This window comes from Corvus hawaiiensis, chromosome 8, assembly GCF_020740725.1.
Source record: "Corvus hawaiiensis isolate bCorHaw1 chromosome 8, bCorHaw1.pri.cur, whole genome shotgun sequence".
NCBI lineage: Eukaryota > Metazoa > Chordata > Aves > Passeriformes > Corvidae > Corvus > Corvus hawaiiensis.
In genome coordinates, this window is record NC_063220.1 from 29,571,911 (window position 1) to 29,595,837 (window position 23,927).

Here is a 23,927-nt window from a genome sequence, read left to right on the forward strand (position 1 = left end):
CCAGCGTGGTGTAATAGGCACTGACACAAGCTCATGCACAGGTCTGTGAGATTTGCAGCTTTCAGGCTACATTCAGTGAGCAAGGCTGGGGAATCAGTGGGGAAGGCAGAAGGTTTGGCCAGGCAATGCTGTGCCCCTCACATAAATAAGTAAAATACTTTCTTAGCAGCATCATTACAGCAGACTTCACTGTGAACCACAGAACTGCGGCCAGTCACTATTACCCCTAACCCCTGTAAAATATATTTAGATCATTAGAACTCATACTAATTCAGCTAATTACTTCCCCCATGAGAAACAATTTCTTCTATACCTATACTACATATGTCCTCTATTCTAGTAGCTATGGTCCCTAGCACCAAAAATGATGACATTACAGCTTTATTGCAAAAAAAAAAAAAAAAAAAAAATTCACAGTAGGAAAAAAAACCAACTCAACCCAGAAGTCAGTGGTAAAGATAACATTACATTTGACAGAATAGAACTCACTAATCAGCCAGTCTTTCCTCTTCCTGGACTCAGTCCTCTTTCAAGGACTGATGTGCTCATACTGCAGAATCATAACATTGACCAAAACATTGAGACTCACGTGAGTCATGCCTGAGGAGCACCCAGAGCACTATTAAAGCATCTAATTTCCCATAGGGCAGAGATCACTTTGTGCAAATACATTCAATACCTACCATAACAGACATTTCTTTAAAACCCTACCAAAATGTACTTATGCCTAAACAAGTGAAGTTTCATGGACCAAGGCATGTACTTTCACAGAGGCTATATCCGTACTCAATTCCAGCTGAACGAAGGAGGAGCTATAACTGAACGCAACAGTGCTCTGCACCACTGACTACACCATGGGAATCACTGAAATGTCCTGTGTGCCTTCTGTGTCTGTGTGTCCCAGCTGTGTTCCCTCTGCAAGTCCTCAGGGCGTGCCTAGCCAGATCTGCACAAACAAGGCATTCCTACCTCTCAGCATCTCTGCTGCCCTTCTCTGTATTTGCTTTCCCTCTGCCATTTTTCAAGGAGTGACCAGAACTGCCTGTTGAGTTCACTGGGCAGGGAAAGCCTAGATTTATAGATGGCATAAAGATGTTTTCTATTTTGTTCTCCTTTTTTCCCCTAATAATTTTTATGAGTCTATTTGCCTTTTCAGTGTGACTGAGCACACAAATGATGTCTGCAGTGAACTACACTCAGTGACCTTAAAGAAGGTCCTTCTGAAAGGGAGTAGCTAAGGTAAAACTTACCACGGCATATGCCTTAGAAGTTATTTTTCCTGGTATCCTTATTTTACATTTATCAGCATTGGATTTCATCTGCCATTTCATCACCTAGTCATTCAGCACTGAAAAGTCATTTTGCAGCTCTTCCTAAGCAGACTTATATTGAACGACCCAGACCTTTTTCTTCAATTGTAAATATTTTTGGTTTAATCCTCAACCTCATTTTTTGCTCAGCTACAAATGCATGGAATGATATAATTCCCACAACATATTGTCATGGAGTCCTTCTGGTAACTTTACCCCTTGGCCAAAATGACCATTTATCACTGTCTTCTTTTCTGTCTTTTAAAAATGTAACTTGGTTTTTTTTTTAGAGACAAGACTACAAGACCAAGGGGGAAAAAAAAAGGAGAGTGAGGGATAAATTAATGTAATCTGGTACTCATAAATATACCTTGGCTGGATTTAACTTTACTGCCTCTCTATCCAGAAGCTACACAACAACTGCCTAGGTAATAATTTAGTACACAACACTCCTGGGGATTAGAGTGAAGATGATCAGCTGCAAATTTACTCGAGTCCCTTTAAATAAGTGAATTCCTTTGGGAATTCATTAGCAGTTGGCCTGGTTTTAAATGCCTTAGGGTGACTTTCTTGGTCCTGTCCCTGTGGATTTACACCATTCTTTACTATTTCGTGTATTTGACCTGCACTTTTGTCTTCTCATTAATCCCATTTTCATTAAATACATACCCAATATAAGTAGAAATGACTTAAATGAAAACAGAAAGAATATTTCAGTCTTTTTACATACTTGGGCTTGTATTTCCCTTCATTTTCCTTACTTTGAGTATATTAATAAAATCTCGCTAGGGTTGTTTACATGTGTTTGGTTGGTTTTTAATTCTCTTTAGTCTTGGCCTTTCTGGCTTTCTCCCTCAGATTTTGCTTCTGAGTAGTTTTAGTTATACATTCTTTTTTTCGTTGGTGTGAGATTCCAATCCAACTTCCATGTTTAGGGCACATCTCCAGGACCACATGCACATCCTGACTACCTGTTCTAGTTCTGACTCTTCTTTGGATAATTTTTCACTCAGATAATTCTTATTCCTTTTCTTTTTTTTTTCTACAGTAAAAACAGTATACTTTAAACGTCAGAAAAACTATAATGTCAGCATGAAATATGGAAAAGGCGTTGCTTTGCATTTAAAATAGGAGTGTAGAAACAAGTGAGACAAAGAAAGAAACTCTGAACCCTTTTCTGTGCTGTTTTTTCTGATGCTTCATTACTTTTTCACTTTATTTCATCCTTACAAACTGTTGTCTGCAAATCTTACTGTGAGGACCTGAGAACTCTCATTTTAAAGAGAACAAAATGGTAAACCTGTTTTTGAAATTGCATGGAGACACTAAGAAAGGATCTCCTCAATTTCTGTGAGGCTGATGAGTGACCTACTTTGGTATTAACACTGATCCCTGTAGTGGAAAATTTTTACAGTGTTACCATATGGAAGTTCATTAGTTAGGTATTTTTTTTAAAAAAATAATTATTTAGTATTTGCACTGGTAAAAATTCCTTTTTTCCAAGGAAAACAGATTGCAAGCTCAGTCCCAATTAATTCCGTTCTGTCAGACATTTGCCCATTTTTGGTATTTCGTTCCAGGTCACACTGATGCAAAATTCAGAGATGCCAACTGTCCTCCATGAGAGCTGTCAGACAGATTAGCACTGCTGCACTGACACAGCTCCTGCTTTGTCAGGACTGGGAACCAGCGTGTTGAAAAATGAAGCCTCAGCTGATACGCCTATGGGAAGAGAGCAACTGGCACTATGTGGGGTTTGGTCCTATGGGGAGTCTTGGTGCCCAAAACCATGCTGTCCAAATTATATTCCCACTATTCTCTGAAAGAAGGACCAGGATTTGTTAGCAGTATAACTCTCCTGAATTCCCCGAGACCAATTTATTCCTCCCCTCTATTAAAGAAGACTACACACGTCCCTTCATTTTCTTCTTTCATGTAATATTTATGAAATCTCTTTTTGCTTGCTCAGTTGAAACTGATTGTGATCCTTTTCTTTTTCCAAATTCTCCCTCCCCTCCGAATTCAGACTACTCACTCTAGCAATCTCAGTTACACATTGCTGTTTCACCTACTGCTTTTGTCACATCTCTGTGCTCATATGTTGACATATTGTCAATGCTTTCTCAGCTGAGCAGTGTCCCAGCTTTTATCTACGTCACAGAATGCTCTCCAAGAATTCCTGAATTAAGTCCTGTTGGATTCAGAGCAATTTAGACTTTGCAGCTCTGTCATAAAGGGTAAGATCCTAATGTTCTTTAAATCTTTCTTGAGATGCTGGAATTCCAGGACTGTTGTTCTGTAAGTAAAATGAAGAAGAAGTCACAGTTCAACAGAACATAATTTTTAGCTCTCAGAGCTTCTTTCCTCATGCTGTGTTAACTTTTCAACAGACTCACAAATTCAGACTGCTGAGGAACTATGACCCTTGTTTATTCCACCTCAGATCTGGAAATAAAACTAAAAGGATACACTTAAGGAGGATACATTTAAAACAGGCCAGTTATTTTTGACCAGTATCAAGCAGAGTGTGCAGATACTACCATACAATACAAAATCAAGGCCCATTTCACTGTATGGAGAACCTGTTACAGCACACCACTAATCTCTGCTGTAGAATTCAAAGGGCAAAACAAATCCTTTTCCCTAACAGTACTTGTATTCCAGTCAAAAAATCTATTTTTAAACTGTTAGCATTAGTGTTTTGGAGCACAGAAACAGAACTTCTAAGAAGAAATGGGAGCTATAACTAAAATACAAGCAAATTATGCTACCAGCTGTATCTGTTTGCAAGTGTTACTTGCCTTAAACGTGGCTTTGAGAAAACATTCCCTAGAAAAACTTAGGAATGTCATTCTGCCACAAGAAATATGCACCATTCCTGGATTAATAATGCTTTATAGCATAGCTACTTGGATCTAGTGGGGTTTTTTTCTGTTCAGACCACTGTTTCTGTTTTGCTTTGTGTAGATATGGCTATTACTATGAAGTTGTTGCTACTGCTGCTGTTGTGAAGCCCAAAGGGTTCCAGCATCAGATGAAATTTCCCAGGATAATCTCCTGGGCTCCATGAATTACTTTACATGGATTGAATTTTAAATCTCATTTGATAATGTGTGTTTTAGAGAGGAAAAAAGTGCTTTCTGGCTTAATCACAAACCACGACAAGTTAAGTGTGCCTAACAAGATTTGTCCACTTATCCAGTGTGAATAGCTGGAAAGAATTGTTCTGTTCTGCAATGGCAGCTTCAGATGTGGTTGAGAAATGGAAAAGAAAATCCACAAAAAATGATCCATGTTCTTAATGCTCACCAGTTATGGTGAAAATAGCAACTTTTGGGGTTCTCACCCAGCATCAGGGTATTTTGGAAGACTACTGCTATGCTGTTTAAAGAGTCCTAATTTCCACTTGTGCACTGACATAGCTCTTGCCCTGGTTCAAGTTGTGCTTCATTTCAACACAAGAAAAACTCACCACTAAGAGTTCAGTATGCACAGACTGAAATGTTCAGGTTTCTGTTTTACCTGGAGATCTGTCCCTGGCAGCCTGTGAGTCAGGTTCAAGAAGGCATCATGCAAAGAGCTCAGTTGGTCACATAACTCTCCCCACTCTCCTCTCTCCAGTGTGTTCTTAGCAGCCACACAGGAGGGTGGGAGGCAACAAAAGTGTGACAGTTCCTGTGGCAAATCAGAACTGGATACCCTGCAGTGTCAGTGACAGCAGCAAGGGAAACACAAAGCACATAAATGAATGAAGGTACAGTGCACAAACCAAAGAGGAAAGCTCCTTGGAGTTTTCACCAGAGCAATGTTTCTAGATGTCCTGGGCCTACCAGGTTGCAGTTGGGTAAAAAAGACAAACAAGCTGGTTCAGTTTCAGCACTAAAGGATGCTCACCCTTCCCGCAGTTAGCATGTTGGGACTTCCTGTAATGGTTTCAGTACCACTGATCAGAAACACATTCACTACAAATTTTGAGTCCCTCTTTAACCTCACCTTAAACTGAGTGATATTTATTTCAAAATGAAACTGAACATAATGCTGGAAGATTATGATAAAGATAAAGAAAGCAACCATAAAAATGTTAGATTGACTAAGGACACACTCCTTCTATGGAATTAGGTCTTGTCAGCCTACAGAATGAGAAGGCTTCAGTTCTCCCACTGCCATAGGGAGTCCTGCAGGCACTGGTCAGATCCTGCTCTGACTAATACCTGGAAAATAGTGAGGCAGTTTGACAAAATGCCTCTGCTGAGGTATTCACCATTTACATAACTAACAGAGCTCATTTTTCTGTCCACAAACCAATCACGAGCAAAAACCATTGCTAATAAATTTGATACTGAGTTATTCCACCAACCACCAATACAGACAAAGATTTGCAGAAACAATCCACTGCAACTAATACATCAAACAACATCTATTTGTGCTATCTGTACTCCATTTTTCACACTGATCACCTGAACTGCCACTGCTTCTGCTTCCTAACTGGCTGGCTGTAGTTTTCTAAACAGAAACAGAGCACAAGCAACACGCTGCAGACATCTCATTCCTTCCCCAGGCACTCTCACAAGCACTTAGTCTCATAGTTCTTAAAGACTTTCAGTTGCTGTGAGCATTCTTCCACACTTGGAAATTACGTATGTCTGTTCCTGGCTACTCAGTGGAAGAAAACATCGACAAAACTGAATTGAAGGTGCTGGTATTATGCCAATGAATGCCTGACAATATTTCACTGAAGAAGGCACCCAGGGCTGTATGCTGTGTAGGCTGCCTTCTCCCAGCTCACTCCTGACGCTAAAAAAATTTAAACAAAAGCCTTAACTCTCCCTCAGATGCAACTATGAGGAGTATTAAACAGGTAGACATCTAGGCCAAATTCACATTAGGCATAAAGCACACTTCATGGAAGTGTTAAAATACTTCCAAAACTGCAAGATCCATGTGTCCATACAAGAGCTGCATCACTACAAAGCCCTGAACACAGGAACAACAACACTCCCTGCCCTCCTGCTGCCTTTTTCCTTCCATCACTAGCCCACACAGCTGCCCAGTGCTGTGCAGATTCTGGGAGAGAGTTTACTCCTGTCTCACCATCAGGTGTTCTCCATAACCTCTTCCCAGGCAGGTCTGTGTTCAGTGCTACAGCCTCAGTAAAATAAGGGGTGGATTTTATATGTGTCCAATACTGTTAGATAATCTCATTCTTCTCTTCATTCCAGTAATCAGAAAAGAAAACAAACAAAAAATCAGCCCAAATGCAATGCAGAACACTTTGTTGAACAGCCCTAAGAGGCCAGCTCAGCAGGTAAAGTGAACAGTACATTCTGAGGACAAGGATTCAACAGCAGGTTTTAGTTCAGTGTAGCACAGCACTAAATTATGATTTCCAAATGTATTTACATTTTTCTATCCTGTTTTCCATAAGCACAACCCAGTACAAACACATACCCCCCTTCTCTCAGACTAAAGCTCTTTCTCCAACTAAGCTGATTCTTTCATGATGGATTTTCTCTATGGGTCAAGACCTATCCTTAAAAAAACCTCAAACAATCCTGACTAAATAAAGCACTATTGCTGGCACTTTTGGTACTAATGTCAACAGAAAAAGGCATAAAAGGACACATATGACAAGGAAGGAAGATGTTCCTGATGCAATAATTTTAGTTCCCTGAAATTAGGACTGGAGGAGATCACACACTCCCTGTTCACTGGGCTGATCTAAAATTAACACAGTGGACTTCACTCCTTTTAAATTTTTAAGGGTACTTGAGAGTTGAACTTCCCAATGTGTAAAAACACAATTGTTTAATAATGGAAGGCTTCAGACTAAATCAAAATTTTGAGCCAGCAGAGCTGTATTAGTTTATACCAACAAAAATCCTTTCTAAAATTACAGCTCCGAGGGTGTTTGAGCACTGTCAATATCACCAGCTGGTATCAGTGAGCGGTGGAGGAGCACTCAAGTGCAGTGCAGTTATTTCCATCCAAAGGAAATCATAGGACTGTGAACAATGTTACTCATGTGCCTGCCTCTGTGGGACCTTCACACTGCAGGGGCACTAGAACCAGGAACAAAACACCTGGTAAGAACCAGACAGGTTCACATATCACCAAAGATGAGTAAAATATATTTAATCCTTCTTCTATATAGTTTCATTATATAGAGCCTGAATTCTTTGCACTACAGTTCTGGCACTGGGCAGTCAGTATGAAATTATGTAACCAAAATGCATCAGAAGTGAACACCTGAGATTTATCTCACATCTCAATCCTTACTCTGACATAGCACTTGTGACCTTCTCATTACGTTGTGCTTGTGCATATCTAAGTGTAACAGAAAGGGTGAATAATAAAAAAATACTGCTCAGTGAAACAAAATTAGTGTCCACATACACCAGGAAAGGGTACAGGGTAATAGCAGTTTTAATTCCCTGTTTAGGAAACGCAGCAGTGCATGGAATGTATCACTAGCAGCTTATAGTAAAACATTTTATTCTCTGTCAAGATAAAGGTGAGTGCTAAATCTTGACAGGCAAATGATCCCTTCTCCTTGTAAGAGCCTGTCATGTAATGAGCAATCAGAGCAGCTGAGCAGCAATTACATACATTGCACTAAAAGCATTTCTGATGGACTAGAGGGTATTGAAGCAGAAACATGATGTAATTATTTTCCCTTACCTTTACATTGGACATGCAATTCCCATGGTTTTTTTCTGTTTGGGTTTTGGGTTTGTTTTGTTTTTAATTAAATCAAAACCCAGAAGCCTTAAAAGATTTTTTTTTCTTTCTTTTAACTTTAGGTGTTCTTTCTTGCTTTTAATTAACACTTATTTAGCTTAAGACAGAAGACAGGTGTTACATAGTACATATTTCCTTGTGTGCTTTTAGGGCAAGCCCTGGAAGCATGGAGAATGATGCAGGCTTCTGTGCAATCAGGATCTGATGTGGAAGGAGCAACCAAGTGCCAGTACACATAGCAATGCCAAATGCTTTTGATTAAGCTAAATCAAAGTGTGAGAAACGTCCATGTTGTTCTAACATGTTCTCTGAAATATTGTGGGAAGAAGGAAAGAAAAAAAATTCCAAGGTGGAACAGGAATTTGGACATTTATTCAAGCTGATAGTGTTCTGAATTTCCAATGAGGGAATGAAGCAACGGGCAGAACAAGATTCTTGAAGCATAGATAATGTTCAGTCTCCAGACTGACTAATCTTTCCAGATCAACAAGTCCTTCTTGTACTATTGATGTGCTGCTCTATTTATGAGCACAAATCCAGTTTTCAAGTAACCTAAATTAATACGAAAAGATAATGCTTCAATATCAATTAAGATGCTATTTTACATATGGAGATAGATTTATCTAAACCATGCTCAAAACTAACACAAGAGAAGATGGTTTATAAGTTCTTTGAATCTGCTGCCTGAATGCTGTTTATACATATACACATACACACACACATATATATATATATGGGGGTTTTTTTACCACGGTGACAAATTCCAAAAGTCCACCTGAGCACTCCAATCTGCGCTCACCATCAGCAAGATACTACTCTTGAATAAAAATTTATGCTACATTCACATACAGAGCTTACAAATATATAACGCTCCTGCATAAGTCCAATTTCTGAATTCCGGCCCTCAAACTCCACAGCAGAACTTAAAACAATATATAAAGCGAACAGAGCCATAATGTCTGCTGGTTTCCTATAGCTCTGATGTGCTTCTCTGGTACATGATTAATTCAAGTTCTATAAAGGTTTGGGAAGGCTCTCTGGAATCATTACAAATCCCAATTTGTGCTGCACACTATTGCCAAATGTCATAACTTTACATCATGGCTGTCTATTTCCACGCAGCATTCCCACTCCTTCAAAAATATTCCCTGTCCTCTCTAATTCTTTAACAACCTTGCTACTCACCCTACACCTCACAGAAGCTGCTGCTTCCCTGAGCATTCCAAGATTTGGGAAGATACAGCTTTTCACTTGGAATAAAGAGGATTTTTTTTTTTTTTGTATTTCAGCATGTGCTTTTGTTCACATAATTTCTGATCTTTCACTTCTTGAGGGAAGCATTCATAAAAATCAAATCTGCTGATTTTCATCATGAGTGCATCGAGTGTGATTTCAGTGTCTAATATTTTAATACAATAAGAATACATACATCAGTGTACATATAAAAATCCCATAACTGCACATTTTTCCCAACTTTCCTTCTGTGCTGCAGAATTACACCTATATATTTCTTTTACAGAAATGATAAAAATGTATTTTGCAACAGGAACAGCTGCAAGTCCACCAGCTCTGTGGTAACTTGACTTTTGGTCAATTTATATGGTCCCATATATTTTTTCCTAGACTTGAAAATCTCTTGTCTCTTATGGAGGTTAAAACTGGTAGTGGAAAAGGTAAAGTGGAGAACTTAATCTCTAGCTTTCCATGGAAGAGCAGCTGTGAGAGGATTATTCATCAAACAGTAAAACTCACGGGGGCTGTCAAGTTATGGATGCCTCCCCCTGTGCATATTCTTCAAAATCAAAGTTTTGGCAATTTCATCAAAATTTTGCTCCTTTAATCTAGAAATAAAAGTTTTCTTGGGGTGTTGTTTCGTTTTGCTTTTAACAGATAGAATCTACTTATACATAAAATTTTCTAGCATTGAGCTCAATTGCTACTGCGGCACATAATTAAACAGGTTAAAAAATAGGGAAACAGATGAATTAAGCAAGTTTCTCCAAAGCCCAAACCACAAGTTCTATTGTTTTAACAAATTCAGTTTTGCCTTTCTCTGAACTCCTGTACCACACTTATGTGGTGTTGTTTTTTTTTTTTCTGTAGGACATTGTTTAAAAAAAAATTTAAAAATTAGGTATTCAAGCACACTTTTGCATGTTTCTGTAAAACATTAAATGCTAATTACAGTACAACTAGAGCACTACACTCTGCTGACCTGATGAAATGAACCACAGAATTAATTGGGACCACTTTGCTGATCTTTTCTCCATCAGATGAAGATTATTTGACCCAAACAATTTTTACCTGCCAATTAGAGCACTTTACTAGATTTAGATTTCGCTGCTATTAAAGTCAAGAGGATTCATAACTTTTTCCCTCAATATGATTAAGCCATTTTTTTAATCTTTTCAGAGTAACACAATCACTTGCAATCATCAGAAAGAGAAAAGGAAATTGAGAGATAATGACAGGAAGAAGAGGCAAAGGGAGAAAGTACTGTGATCCATATGGCACCAAAGCAGATTTGATACTAATTAATAAGGCTTTATCTGTAATCTAGTTAACTCCCCATTCTGCAAATTGCCCAAGTAATTTGTTTTGATCTCTAATTCTGTGCTTACTAAGTCATTTTTTTATTTCTTCTGGTCTCCAAAATTAATAATCTATATTGCAGGAGAGAGTGTTTTTTGAAGAAAAAGATAGGGGCCACTATTGCAAGCAGCAAAGAACCCAGGAATACTTCCCAACTTTGGGGTCTTAATTTCCTGTCAAAAGGTGGTTATCTGCTGCCCAGAACATCTAGTTTCCATTGGAAAACCTGGACAGGGAAACAGAGTCCTTCAGAGGGCTCCAGTCAATATGACCATGGAGGCAGGACAAAGAGTGAACTGTCCGACCACAGCACACGCATGGCCTTACTTCACCAAATCTGTGAAGAACCAGGGCCCTCCAAGGCTCTTAGAAGAGCAAAACAGCCTGAGATAGGAGATAAAATAGGGTCTAAGGAGTCATCAGAGTCTGCCTAGTTTTATTCCATTACCAGAGAAAAGAAAACAGAACAGTAAGAAATGGCAACTCTTGTTCTCTCTACTGTTTTGTTTTTGGTTGTTTTTTTTTTTTTGGTGGGGGGGGGGAGTTTTGTTTGTTTGGGGTTTTTTTTGTTTTGTTTGGGGTTTTTTTTGTTTTGGGGTTTTGTTTGTTTGGGGGGTTTTTTGTTTTGTTTTGGGGGTTTTGTTTGTTTGGAGTTTTGTTTTGTTTTTTTGAGAGGGAGGGAGCCAGGAAGGAAAGAGGGGTGCACCTTTCCAAGCATGCCTAGTGCAATTTGGCAGCACAGACAGTCAACGCATTATACTGGCCTTGAAACAACAGGCAAAGAGAACCACAACTCTAAACGGCAGAAAGCTGAGGATTTAAGGGACTCTTGGAGTGTGATGCCATTTCTGCAGGGCGATAAAGATGCAGGCTCCTGTAGAGCACCATCAACCTGCACTTCTGATGGGAAGCATGAATTAGAGGGTGTGAATCACTTTTCTACTGACACATACCCAATGAACAATCAAAACATTTCATAGAAAACATGAGCCTGAAAATCTAAAGATCTTCTTGTGTGCCTCCCGTGAGTAATAATCCATACAGTTAGCAGATACATGCTTCCTGCTCACACATACCTCATGCAGTCCTCATGGCTATTGCAGTCTCTAAATCTGTCTCCTGCACTAAATAACCATAATTACTTCCCTCAGAGATAACAGGCAGCTCAGAAGCACCAAAGCTTTTGTTGCTGGAACTTTGCCACAGGTGCCATAAAAGAACTGCACACAATGCATTACTTATGAATGCCCACATTCCTTTATCTGTTCTAGTGTATTTATTTTTGTACTTGGAGCAATAGCTCCAAGGAAGAGATGATTAATTCTAGGTTATAGTGAAGGACTGTTTATGATATACAAGCCAACTCTGTAGTAGTGAAACTAGCCCCAAAACCTGTTTATTGAAAATGGTATTTAATAATGCATTTAGCTCCCTGCTATCTCATCAGTTCCAAACAGGTTTTAGAAAGGTATATCTCTTAATTTTTTCCCCTTCTGACCAATGCTGCTCTTGTACCAACATAATCACAGTCCTCATCAATACTTTCAGTGAAGCAGCAGAAGCAAGCACCTCTCCCCTCCTGTTGTTTTGCTGTGTGTACTGCTCACATATCTTTCACAGTTAAGCAACTCATTACTGCAAACTTTGAGGGACTTATTCCTGCAAACTTTTTCTGACAGTTAGAATGCAGCAAGGCTTGCAGTAGTGTTTGGTGTGACTGATTTGAGCCACAAGAGCTGAAGCATTGAATAGCAAGCAGTGATCCCAGGAAGACAAAGCAGCCTTGACACTTCAAGGCTGGACTTCAATATTTCCCATTGGGACTCTGAGGAGCTTTTAGTCTTGGGCTTGATTGGTTGCCTAGCACAGATGGTTTTCCACCTTCCTCAGAATTATCTGGTTCCAGATGCTCTCTTGCTTGCTAAGGATCCAGACTATGCTTAATACATCATGCAAAATAGTTTCCATAATGATCACCTTTTAGTTTTAAAGGCACACAATGAGATAATGATTTGGAATCAAACCCACAACACTTCTCTTAGACTGTCCCTTCACTGTTACAAGTTGGCAGCTCTGGGAACAATTTGACAGGAAAGAGATTGACCAAGGGATCCATGTGTTATGGCAGCTCATGTGTGACCACAGGAACAGGAATACACCAATTCAAGCCAGCAGGGAGATTGCTGTGGGTTTGTCCCCCACTGCCCTGGAAGGCAGGCAAAGCAAAGCAGAGGTGACTGATTCACTGTCACATTACCTGGCTCTCAGTCATCCAGTCACAGCTCTGAGTCACTGCTGCTGAGCCTTCATCTACCAAAAACAAGAGATACAAGATGTGAAAGGGGTGTAATTTGAGGGTCTCATTTTCATGTGGCCTGTACTAATACAGTAGATTTCAGAAGCAGGTTTAATTAGAACAGTAAAGTCAATTTAGGAGAAGCTGTAAACTGTTTGAGCACTGCAGTCAATTGAACAAAGTTCTACGTATTTTTTTAACAATATAAAGGGTTTGAAAAAAAGAGAGAGAAACAACCTCCAGACCTGAAAGTTGACAGTGAATAGTTAAAATCAATTAGCTGGGGTGGCTCCTCTCTTTAAAATGTTATAGGTCCAGACATGGAGATGGCCAGTGCCTTTGAGGAATGTAAAATATGCCACAGGATTAAAATGTGATGCCAAAATTTCCTTTCCCACATGTTTTTTCCTCCTCAGCAGCTAATACATACTGCTCATTTTATTTACTATTATACACAGAGGATTAGTTCTGCATTTGATTGTCCCATTTGGTGTAAAGATAATAGATTTATATTTCATTATATCTTGGCTATCTGGCTCTACAGAGAGTAGTTTTGCTAAATTCTATTGCATCTACAGTTTAATGGCTTTAATAAAAATTTTTTTAAAAGGCAAGCTAAGTAGTCTTATTTACTTTTTTTTTAAGAGCAAGAACTAGAACCAAACCTCCTCCTCCTGGCACCAACTTAACACAGCTAATCCAACCCTTTTTTTGTATTTTCAGCCTTTTAGAAATCAGCACCTATTCCAGCTTCTTTCCTTCTTAAAACAAGTGAAAAGAATGTTGGCATATGGCTGAATAAAGACAACCACTACAGTAAGGACTTCCTTCCTGTGCCCAGGGAAATCTTACTGGCAAATTTGGATCACTGAAGAATCTCTTCACAGAAAGAGACTGAAGCTTTAGCAAAAGTGTGGTGACTACAGCCAGCAGAACACTATTCTGCCACAGAAAATGGATCCAATTTGGGGTCAATACAATTTCAAGAAGTTTGCAGATGTCCACAATACTTGCATCTTTTTCAAGCTCTTTCCTTGCTATTAGGCCTCACGCTCAGTGTAAACCTACCCACCTCCCCTTGTACAAATTGCTTAGCTCACAACTCACCCAACCTCATTTGGCTAAAAATGAACATAAAAAGCATTTGCCTTCCATTAGGCACAGCAAAATCACCAGCCCTGCAGTCAGCTAATGCACTGATGGGCCAGGAAGGTGATAGAGATTATAAAAGACAGACAACATTACCAAGCCAGATACAATGAATATAAGTATACAGGATCTAAGAAAGACAAAATCCCAGGAAAATAGACATTTCATATAAATTCTTTAGTGATACCATGAAAGATACTGAGAAATTGCAGCACCTCTAAAAATTATTAGCATCATGTAGGTAGCATTGTTTTACTCTTACAGTAGCAAGCACACCATTTAAATAATATTTGTCATTTATACAATGCCACAGCACAAGTGCTGCTATTCAATTCACAGAAAGATATAGTGCAGAAACAACTTTTTCCTTCACTTCAATATTGTCTACATAATGTCAAACATTTCCTACTGTCCCCATTGAGCAGCAAATACACACAAAAAGCCTCACATCCTAAGTTGAGTGTGACTCTAAATATCACTTGGAATTTTTTTCATAGTATTCAAGCCATGAAGACTGATCACACTCCATTTCTTTTAAATTATTTCTACAAAGCACCCTTTTTTTTTTTTTAAGAAGTAATGAAAAAATAACACATTTATGCCCCACTGCAGCACGCTATCCAACTTAATGTCTATTTATTGTGAAGATCCAGGTGCCTCTGAACATAACGTTAAGAAAAAAAATAATCTGACACTTTTTTAAAATGTGTCAGTTCTCAAGCAAGTGCATGTGTATCAAACTCCATTTCTATTACATAACTAGAAAGCAAGTAGTTAATAAACCTTTCCACATAGACCTGGATATTACCTTTGAAAGGATAAGCAACTACAAGAAACATCCCATACTTGGCTTTCAGGAGTGCCTAAATATCTGTGACCATAATTTTGAAGCCACAACATTTAAAAAAAAAGAACTAAAACCCCCCAACTTTTATCCATATGAAGACAGAGTGTACAAAAGTTTCTCACCGTGCCTGGATTTCAGAGGGTTTCACAAGCAAGTGGTCAAATGCCAGGCACAACCTCTCAGAAGGTTTCTCTGCCCTCACCTGGGATACAAAGCTTCCTCTGAAAATGAGTCCCTTCAAGTGAGCTTCATTACTCACTTCACTGCAAGACCACTGCATTGACAAGATATTCCAAACATTCTATGGAAATGAACTGTTTCATCACTAAACATTTTCTGGACACGACTTTGCAGAGGAGAGGTTGCTCGCTTATTGAGGACACAGCAGTCTAAAGCATTCCTGTGATAGCTGAGGAGCTGCACTGTGTTGTAGGAGTGCTGCACTGGCAAATACCAGCCAGCCAAGGGGCTCACCTCAGAAAATACTTGCAGTGATTTTCTGAAATGCCAGATTTGAAAGAGGACCATAACAATGAGTACATACAGCCTGAGGCTCACTTTATCTGAAGTCCTGTTTCAGCAAGGGCCATTGATGTTCTGTCATATTCAAGGCACGGTCATAACATTATCTGCAGCAGTGGGGGACTTTTTTATAAGCAGTTTTAGTGCTCACTGACAGGGTACCTCAGCTGAAGTGCAGTTCCACTGCACAGCTCAGTGAGCACAGATACTCTCATCACCTCCATGTATTGCTTGTGCTTAAGCAGCAAAGAGTTCCTCAGGCCCATTATTTGTCACAACCATGTGCCTCTTCTGAGAACAGTCCTCTGGGAAGGCAGCTTGTGGCTTTAAGAGCAAGGAAGTGCATTATCTCACCCTGAAAAGGTGGGCCTGTGGATATGCTTCTGCTTTTGTTTCCAGCCACCTGGGAATATTAGAAAGTTATTTTGCCTGCAAGCAGATCTGACTAATATTCCAGCCAGCCTCTGCCTTTAAGCTGTTGTTTGCTGCTTATTGGATAACATAGCAGGATGACACCTGGCAGAGCATTGAGTGCTTTCACCAGTCTTCAGGATTCCTTCCCTCTTTCCAAAAGCACCAAAGCTTAATGTTACCAGTATTCCTCCTATTCCTTTCCAAGTACTCCTACTGCTTTGCCAAGAGATGAAATATCCTGATGAACTCATTCTCATCTCCACTTATGGACAATAAAAGCTTTACCTAAGCATTTAGTCAGAAGTCTACCACAAGGATTACAATGTACACTGCTAACACCAGTAGAATAATAGAGTTTAAAAAAAAAAAGGCAACCAGAAGTAAGAAATTCTTTTATTGCAGATAATAGCAGAGACAGCTCAAGCCTGCAACCACAATTTTCCCCCAATCACAATTACTTCAATGATTTCACCTCAGCCTATCTCTCTGCCCTTCCCACTGTCACTCAGTAAGAATGACGTGCACTTGCAGAACTAAAACCAATCTCAAGTAGCAAACCTAAGCATTTATCTGCCTCTTGTTTTATACAATTTGCAGGACTGAAACAAAAGAGCAGCTCTCGTTCAGTCTGGTCGTCTCGAACACAATTTTAACTGGGAGTTTCACAGGACACCTAAAAGGTCCCCTCTCACACCTTGGAGAGATGAAACAGCTGCAAAAGTACAGATATGACTAGTGAAAGTTCATGGACCACAGAGCTGAATAGACTGAGATACCTCTTTTTTCTGAAAAAAAACTATAATAGAAAAAAAACATTTATTCTCACATCTTTGGAAAGCAGCATCAACCTTCTCTACAGAAATTTAAAAACAGTAAGGATTTCTTTTTATTCAAGATATCTTCTCTTTCAGCTAGCTAAGACCTCTGGAGAAACATTAGATAAATAAATCATTATCCAATAGAAAGCCTGCTTATGGAAATTAGATAACTTTATAGAAACTTTTATGACAGCAGATTTGCACTTCAACAGAAGCATCCTGACTTTGATTTATTTAGGTAAGCTGTATTTATTAGTTTCTTGTGTTTGTCATTTAAATGAAACAACAGTTTTAGCCACTTAAACTCTTTCTGAGGGAGGGTTTTCAGAAGCCCTTGACATAAGCCTACTTTCCTTTTGCTGTTATATATGCTTTTATTATACCAAATATAAACTTTACTCTAATGTGTAAGAGTAGTTGAATATGGCTAAAAATATCAAAGAGTGTGTGACTGGCCATAAATCAATTAAAATCCATCTAATTATAGAGCTCTCAAAATAAAAATTTAACAGTTCAATAAGTATTGTTAAGAGACTGTTTTAAGTGTGAATGGCAAAGTGATTGCTTAATGAACATCTATTTTAAAATGTTGTCAATAACTTGATAAAATGCTATCCATAAAATTGTTACCATGAAGACTACAGGTGACTAAAAAGTGGAGTGGTAAACAATGAAGCATCACAAAGAGACTGCAGTCAGGCAGCCTCTGACCCATGAGTGACAGGGGACAGGGGCACAACTCAACACAGAGACACAAGGAGGGCAGGGATGAAGTTTAACATGAGAACAAAACATGGACAAAGTGGGTTTTTTCATGCCTCACCCCTGGCTTTGCAGCCCTTTATCTGACACTAAAGAGGAGAAGAGCAGGATGGAAAGGAGCAAAGTTTACCATCAAGGCTACTGATCTACTGTGCAGTGCTGTCCCCAAGTCCACTGGAATATCAAGCTGTCACTGATCCCAAGAGTATGTAATCAAATGGAGACAGAGAGAACAGATGGCATCACAATCTCCATCATGTTTTGCCAAACTTTAATCACTGTATGAAACTCGCATCCCTGCTACCAACTTTTTTCACATCTTCCTCCCTTTAGTTCCCTCTTTGCCTGCTTTCAAAAGGCTCTACACCCAAGATTGTATCTTTTGAAATACTGCTGTAGACCTGTGACCAAAACCACAGATATAACAAATCTTTAAATACCTCAGATGGTGACACAGGTTTCCAATGTCTTGAAGTTTCTGATAACAGCAACTATTCATGCCTATCTTTCTTCAGCAGTGAAGGTGCAGCTAAGGGCAGAATTTTCATAGCCAATTTACATGTATCAGACATTCAAAAATTGAAAACTGAGCACAGACTGTGACAGCTTGAAAGAGCTACACACTCTAAAGCAAAGAAACACTGAGATGTAAAGAAGTATTTCCATTTTGTACTTGTCTACAGAAAAAGTCTTCTTGGAATGCTGCATATAGTTCTGATGCACAGCTTTTAATAAGAATGTGGAAGAATTGAAAATATTTATAAAGCAACAAAACCATAATAATTACTTAAGATTTTGAATGGAAAATCTCCAAATGTTGTTTATCCTGGAGGTGTGGCTAGGGGAAGGTTTCATCATGGTGTAACAGGAATCTTCAGGGACAGCAGAATCTGATGGCAGAGAAAGCTCTTCAGTGTCATAATGAAAGAGAGAACAAGGCTGCAATACCTGAACCTGAAGACAGGCATATTCAGATAAGAAGTAAGAGATACATTTGTTATGGTAAGGTTCATTAATAGGTTACCCAGAATTCTCCATCTCTGCACACTTTGAAATCACACTTGAATAGGTTTAAACACAGCACCTGGTCTAATTCAAACAAAGGTATTGGATTGAAAACCAGCATGCAGGAGAGGTCAGGGCTCACAAAATAATCACTGTAGTAATTTACAGCCTTAATTTATACAAATCTGTGGCTTATTTCTCACCTTAATTCTGAGACATGGTCAGAAGAGTTACAAACTAAATTAGCTCTTTTACATTCAGTCACATGGCCATATGTCCCTATGCTTTCCATGCCAAAAATGCAGTCATTTGCCTAAAAATCTGATTTCTAACTGTACATGCAAGCTAAATTACCCTGCTTGCTGTGTGTGCTCCTTCTAATTAACATCACAGAACATAAATTATACCTATAAGAAAGGAGCATATATCAAGTCAAAAGAAAACAAGGGTAAAATTAAAACAGGGACATAACAACGTTTTGTAAAGACCATTCTTCATTAACCTGGGGAAAAAAAAAAAGGGCCAAAATAACTGAGAGACACAGTTTTCCATAATATTTTGAGACATATAAAAGTTTGCCTTAATATCCTATTTTGTAGTGAAGACTTATGGGGTCTTTGGCATTAAAAAAAAAAAAAAATCTTGTGAAAGAGATGAATAATGGAATACGAAAATACATCCAGTGATTGTTACTCTAGACTCTGCCTACAGATTTGCATCACAATTTTAGAAAAGATTGTAAAAGGAATATCAACCATGATTTTTCTAGTTTCTTTTTCAACTCCCAGCACTGTACTTGTTCTGAACACCACAGAGTGAATTAAATTAGGCTTCCCTCCACACCCACTCACACTGAATTGCAGCCTTTTCTTTGTCTACATGCAGACAAGGTCAACATAGACTAAGATCCACTTCAAACCTGTACAGCCCAAAACCAGGTGAAAGAACCCAAAAATGACAAAAGATGCAGATGTATTTAGCCATTTTCAGGTTCATAAGAACTGAAGGTAAATTTAAAGGTTAAAAAGGCTGAATTAAGTCACTGTTTTGGACCTCAAAACCTAAACCATGCTGGAAACCTACTGAGCCAGGGAAAGGATGAATACAGACAAAGCCAGGAACTGGGAATCTGAACACATATTTCAAAGGCTACCTTGTGGCTTTAGCAAGCCATCAGCATTCTGGTTTATGCTGTCACCCCCACAGCATTCTGCATCCTTCTATTGGTACTTTCAATTTAGCAAGCTAAAGCAGAACTCAAAAAACCACATTATAACATTATCCTGGTGAGACAAGCATTTATATAGGCACAGCTTCCAAGTATGGATGAAGTTAAATTAAATGTAACACTGATACAATTCTCTGTGTGAGACAATCTGTTTGTGACTCAAGTTCCTTTGCATTGAGGCAGTTCTGGGGCATTTTGATGTTACTACTGGAACATGACAAAACAGTATTTTATCTATTATCCCACACATGGCAGAACCTTGATATCTGCAGGAACAGTTTGCATCCCGTGCTTTTCCAACTCTTTGCAATCTGCCTTTTTGTGTTCATTAGTGGAACACTTACCTTTCAGACAGGCATCTTCCTAATACAAAGATTTAACAATAAACATAAGCCTCACTGAATTCACTTGGAACAGTGAAAAGGCAAGGAAAAAATACAAACATTTCCAACACTCAAAATCCAGCAGCATGTCCAAAACTGTAACAAAGTGGTTTCTCTTCAAAAATTGACTTCTCCTATGACTTTAGCTCATGTAAGTCACAAAGCAGTACCTTGTTTGAGCTGATGTCAGTCAGCCTCTGGTTGACTCATCCATACGCAGCTTTCTTCCCACCTACAAAAAAAAAAAAAAAAAACAACAACAACAAAAGACAATTCTTTAAAACCATTTCCCCCATGGCCTGTCAGAAATATGCTTAGCTAACATTAGGAACCACAGTAACTTCCCCCCCCCCCCCCCCCCCCCCCCATAGCCTTTGCACTGTTGAGAACACCAATATCTATACTTTAAAAGCCTGCAAATAAAGCAAGAGTGAAAGAAACCTGGAAAAAGTTTCCTGGTGAACAATCTGAGGAAAGGGAAAGTTTAAAAAGCCTTGCACAGTGCTTCTAAAATAATGCAAGCATGCATTGCCATTCCTTTCCTGTCCAGAAGGATTTAGGGATATACTAAAACACCGGCCAGAGAAGCAGAACTTTTTATTTAGGCACAGAATTTTAATTGTGTTAACAAAACCAGGCAGATGTATAGTCTGAAACAAACTTTTGTACTATAGGGTATCAGAAGCTCTTTAAAAATTAATCTGTTCTCTCCTGAAATAGCTGCTGTCCCAAAAGGTCAGTAACTAACTGCATATTATTGTCACTACTAACTTTAATGAAACCAGATTTTCTCTAAGTAGCACCAATAAGCACTAATTGGCTCAATCTACAGAAATAAGAGCAAAATGCACCTCATCTTAACTTTGCAGTGGGGCAACACATTGATTATTCCAAAAGTTCACCTCTTTTCCAAACTTACAAAAGCAAGTAACTGAAGCCAGAGTCTCTAAACAAGATGAAATGTCTAAACACACACAGTGAAAAACAAAGAATAGAAAATGTTGAAGATGAATTGTGCTCCTGATGTGATTATAATTGTAGTTTGCAGAGAGAAGCAACAGACTAGATGAGTTCTTTCCTTCCTTTCCCTACTTCTTCTCTAGCCTTTCTTAAATACCAAATAATCTAGAAGAAAAGGCCTAAAACTTCAATTTAGAAAGCTCTGTAAGACTTTTTCGCATCTGTTTTGGTCAAATCCTTCAGAAGGTTACATCTGCATTATGCTCTCCTCAGTCTTATGAACTAATTACAGATGTCTTACTCCTGCCATGGCTGTTCAATGTGGAACATTGCTACTACAGAATATCCAGATTTCACCTCCAGCTGAGTAATAGATGCTGTGATTAGGAGAAGATGGGCCTGAGAAGCGAGTAACCGGAGTAGAGTGACCCTAACAAAGAAAACAGAAATTCTGCTTGTCCTGACTGGCTGCTTTGAGGTCTCTGACTGATCCAACAAAACTGGAGACATTCAGTTTTGGAAAAGGAGACAAAACCTCCCACTAACTCAGTATAATCTGGTTAGAAAACAAAGACCACAGAGAAGAACATTATCCTCTGCCTTATGGTGGGTGCTGCTGCTGCTGCTGAAGTCCCTGAGAAATGGGGCCTTCCAGCAATGCTAATGCTCTTCTGTGAAAGCCAGGCAGAATCGATTTTTCAGTTGATCTAGAATTCAAAAATTTGCCCAGTGTGGTGAAAAAAAAGAAAATCATACTTCTCTGCAGCATTTTTCTGAGGAGCAGACAGCTCTATCACAGCAATGTCTTCAAGCAAGCAGGCAGGAAAAGCTGAATTCCCAATCAGTATGTTCACACAAATCAGTTCTGAAATTCATCTCCTACTGACAGAGCCAAAGGACACAAGACATTCACTGCATGAACAGAGAATAAATAACTACTTGGACCATCAGCAAGAAGCCACAGAAATAAAAACTAGCCTTCTGTAAGTGAGATCTTCACAAACCAGTAACAGCCAGTACCACAGAACAGTTTTGGCAAATGCAGCTGAGAGAAGGGAGTGTCAATCCTCACAAGCAGGAGTAAAATTTTCGCTATGGCCTTTTTTGTAAAAGTTTTCAAGCATCTTGCATTGTTCTCGTCCACCTGCAACTATTGCTGAAATTAATTTTCTGCTTTGGAAAGACTACCATGGGACCAAACTTCGCTTGTTACACCTGAAGTGAAGGTGATACACCTGAATACTTTTAAATTCCTGTATTCCTTGTGGAGATTTCTATCCTTTTCTCATAAATTTCCTGACAAGCCCAGAGACCTGCCAACACACTATTTTATGCTCTGGCACAGCTAATAATTGTAGAGCAGCTTTAGAACACGTAATACATTTTTCTGCCACTGGAATTCTGTTCTTACAGAATAGAGACACAGCTTCATTTTTTTCTCATTTGAGCAAACAGGTTCAGACATCTTTGAACCAGCAGCAACCTCAACTCTCAAATTCTAGAAGAGAATGAGCTTGCAACAGGCAGATTCTTTGAACTGAGCTGATTGCATTACTATTTTTATTGGCAAAACAAGATTAGTAGATGGAGGCTATTAGCAGATTTAAAAGATGTGGCTTTTAGAGATTCAAAACTGTGTTGCATAAATTTCCTCTCAATTAACTCTTATCATGTTGGAGGTGAGATCTACCCTACAAAATACAAGACAGCTTAGTTGTGCAAACAAAAGATAATATTAAATGACGAATGACTGAGGTTTGGAGGCATCATTGCTAGTCCTATTTAATACTTTTAATAATGATCAGGAAGATAGTAAACAGCATGGTAATGAAAACTCCAGATTAGAGGGATTAGAAACATGAGCAGAAATTGCCAACAAAATGAAATTTGCAAAGTCACAGGCTAAAACATCTGGAGCAAAATAATCCAAAAAGCTGGTCTGCACATCTTCTGTATTAAGGAAAGCTGGAACTTGATAACATCATAAAAATATATGTGTTTATATATGTATGTATTCCTGTAGAGAGACAGATAGGTTCATAATGTGTGTGTTTATATAGATATATGGACCATATACAGGCAGAAATCCTCTGATTAGAAGAAAACTCATGGGACTATCAGAAAACTACTGTTTTCTGATAGAAAAACACAACCACTTTCAAAAAAATAATTTTGAACTTTTCCAAAACTGATTTTGTCCCTTGACAAAAATTTATTTAACATTTAGTTTGCCTTAAATATCAAAGGAAAGTAACACTGTGCTATCAGTTTCATAATACAAACTAAACTTCATTCCTGAGTTTATGCCACATGGTCCAGTTTGTGTCAGTTAAGTTTCCAGGCTCGAGCAGCTATGTGGTTATTAGTGAGTTAATTTTTAGGAATATAACTAGAAAAATAGCTATGATTATGAGGTCAGAGGAAAACAATGAAAAGGATAAAAACCCCACAGCTGTTTGCTAGATTAAAAGAAGCTGGACACATTTATGACAACTACAGGATAACCTCAAAGGGAGGACCAGCTTTTGGCTGTATTAAGGGACTCCCAGCACCAGAAAATCATAAAACAACTATTTCCCAAGTCTAATTAAAGCACAGAGAAATTTAAAAAAAAAAAAAAAATCTATTTCAATGTTTGATATTCTTGACTAAAAAAATACTGTCCCAAGTGAAGCTACAACATTTCCAAGCATGAGTCAGGCAACACAGAGTGAATGTTTAAGCCAGGATATCTGCCACTAACACTTTAGCTGATTGATTTCATAGCTCTGTCCATTATTAAATGAATTCTTGCAAAGGCATTCATCTACTTATTGACTCCCATCTCCTTAATAAAATAATATTTGTCTGCCTAGTGAAATGTCTTGGCTCTTCGGTACTTTAAAATACACATTAGTCCCGTT

The 23,927-nt window shown here is 38.6% G+C and overlaps 1 long non-coding RNA gene across 2 annotated transcripts in view; it reads right to left on the bottom strand.

The window, feature by feature from the left end:
- LOC125329723 overlaps nt 1–23,927 on the bottom strand; it is a 381,901-nt gene that overhangs the window by 325,800 nt on the left and 32,174 nt on the right. For both annotated transcript variants that reach the window (XR_007205241.1, XR_007205240.1), the window contains exon 2: nt 20,235–20,296. This is a non-coding gene — a long non-coding RNA (uncharacterized LOC125329723). The remainder of the gene's footprint in view (nt 1–20,234; nt 20,297–23,927) is intronic.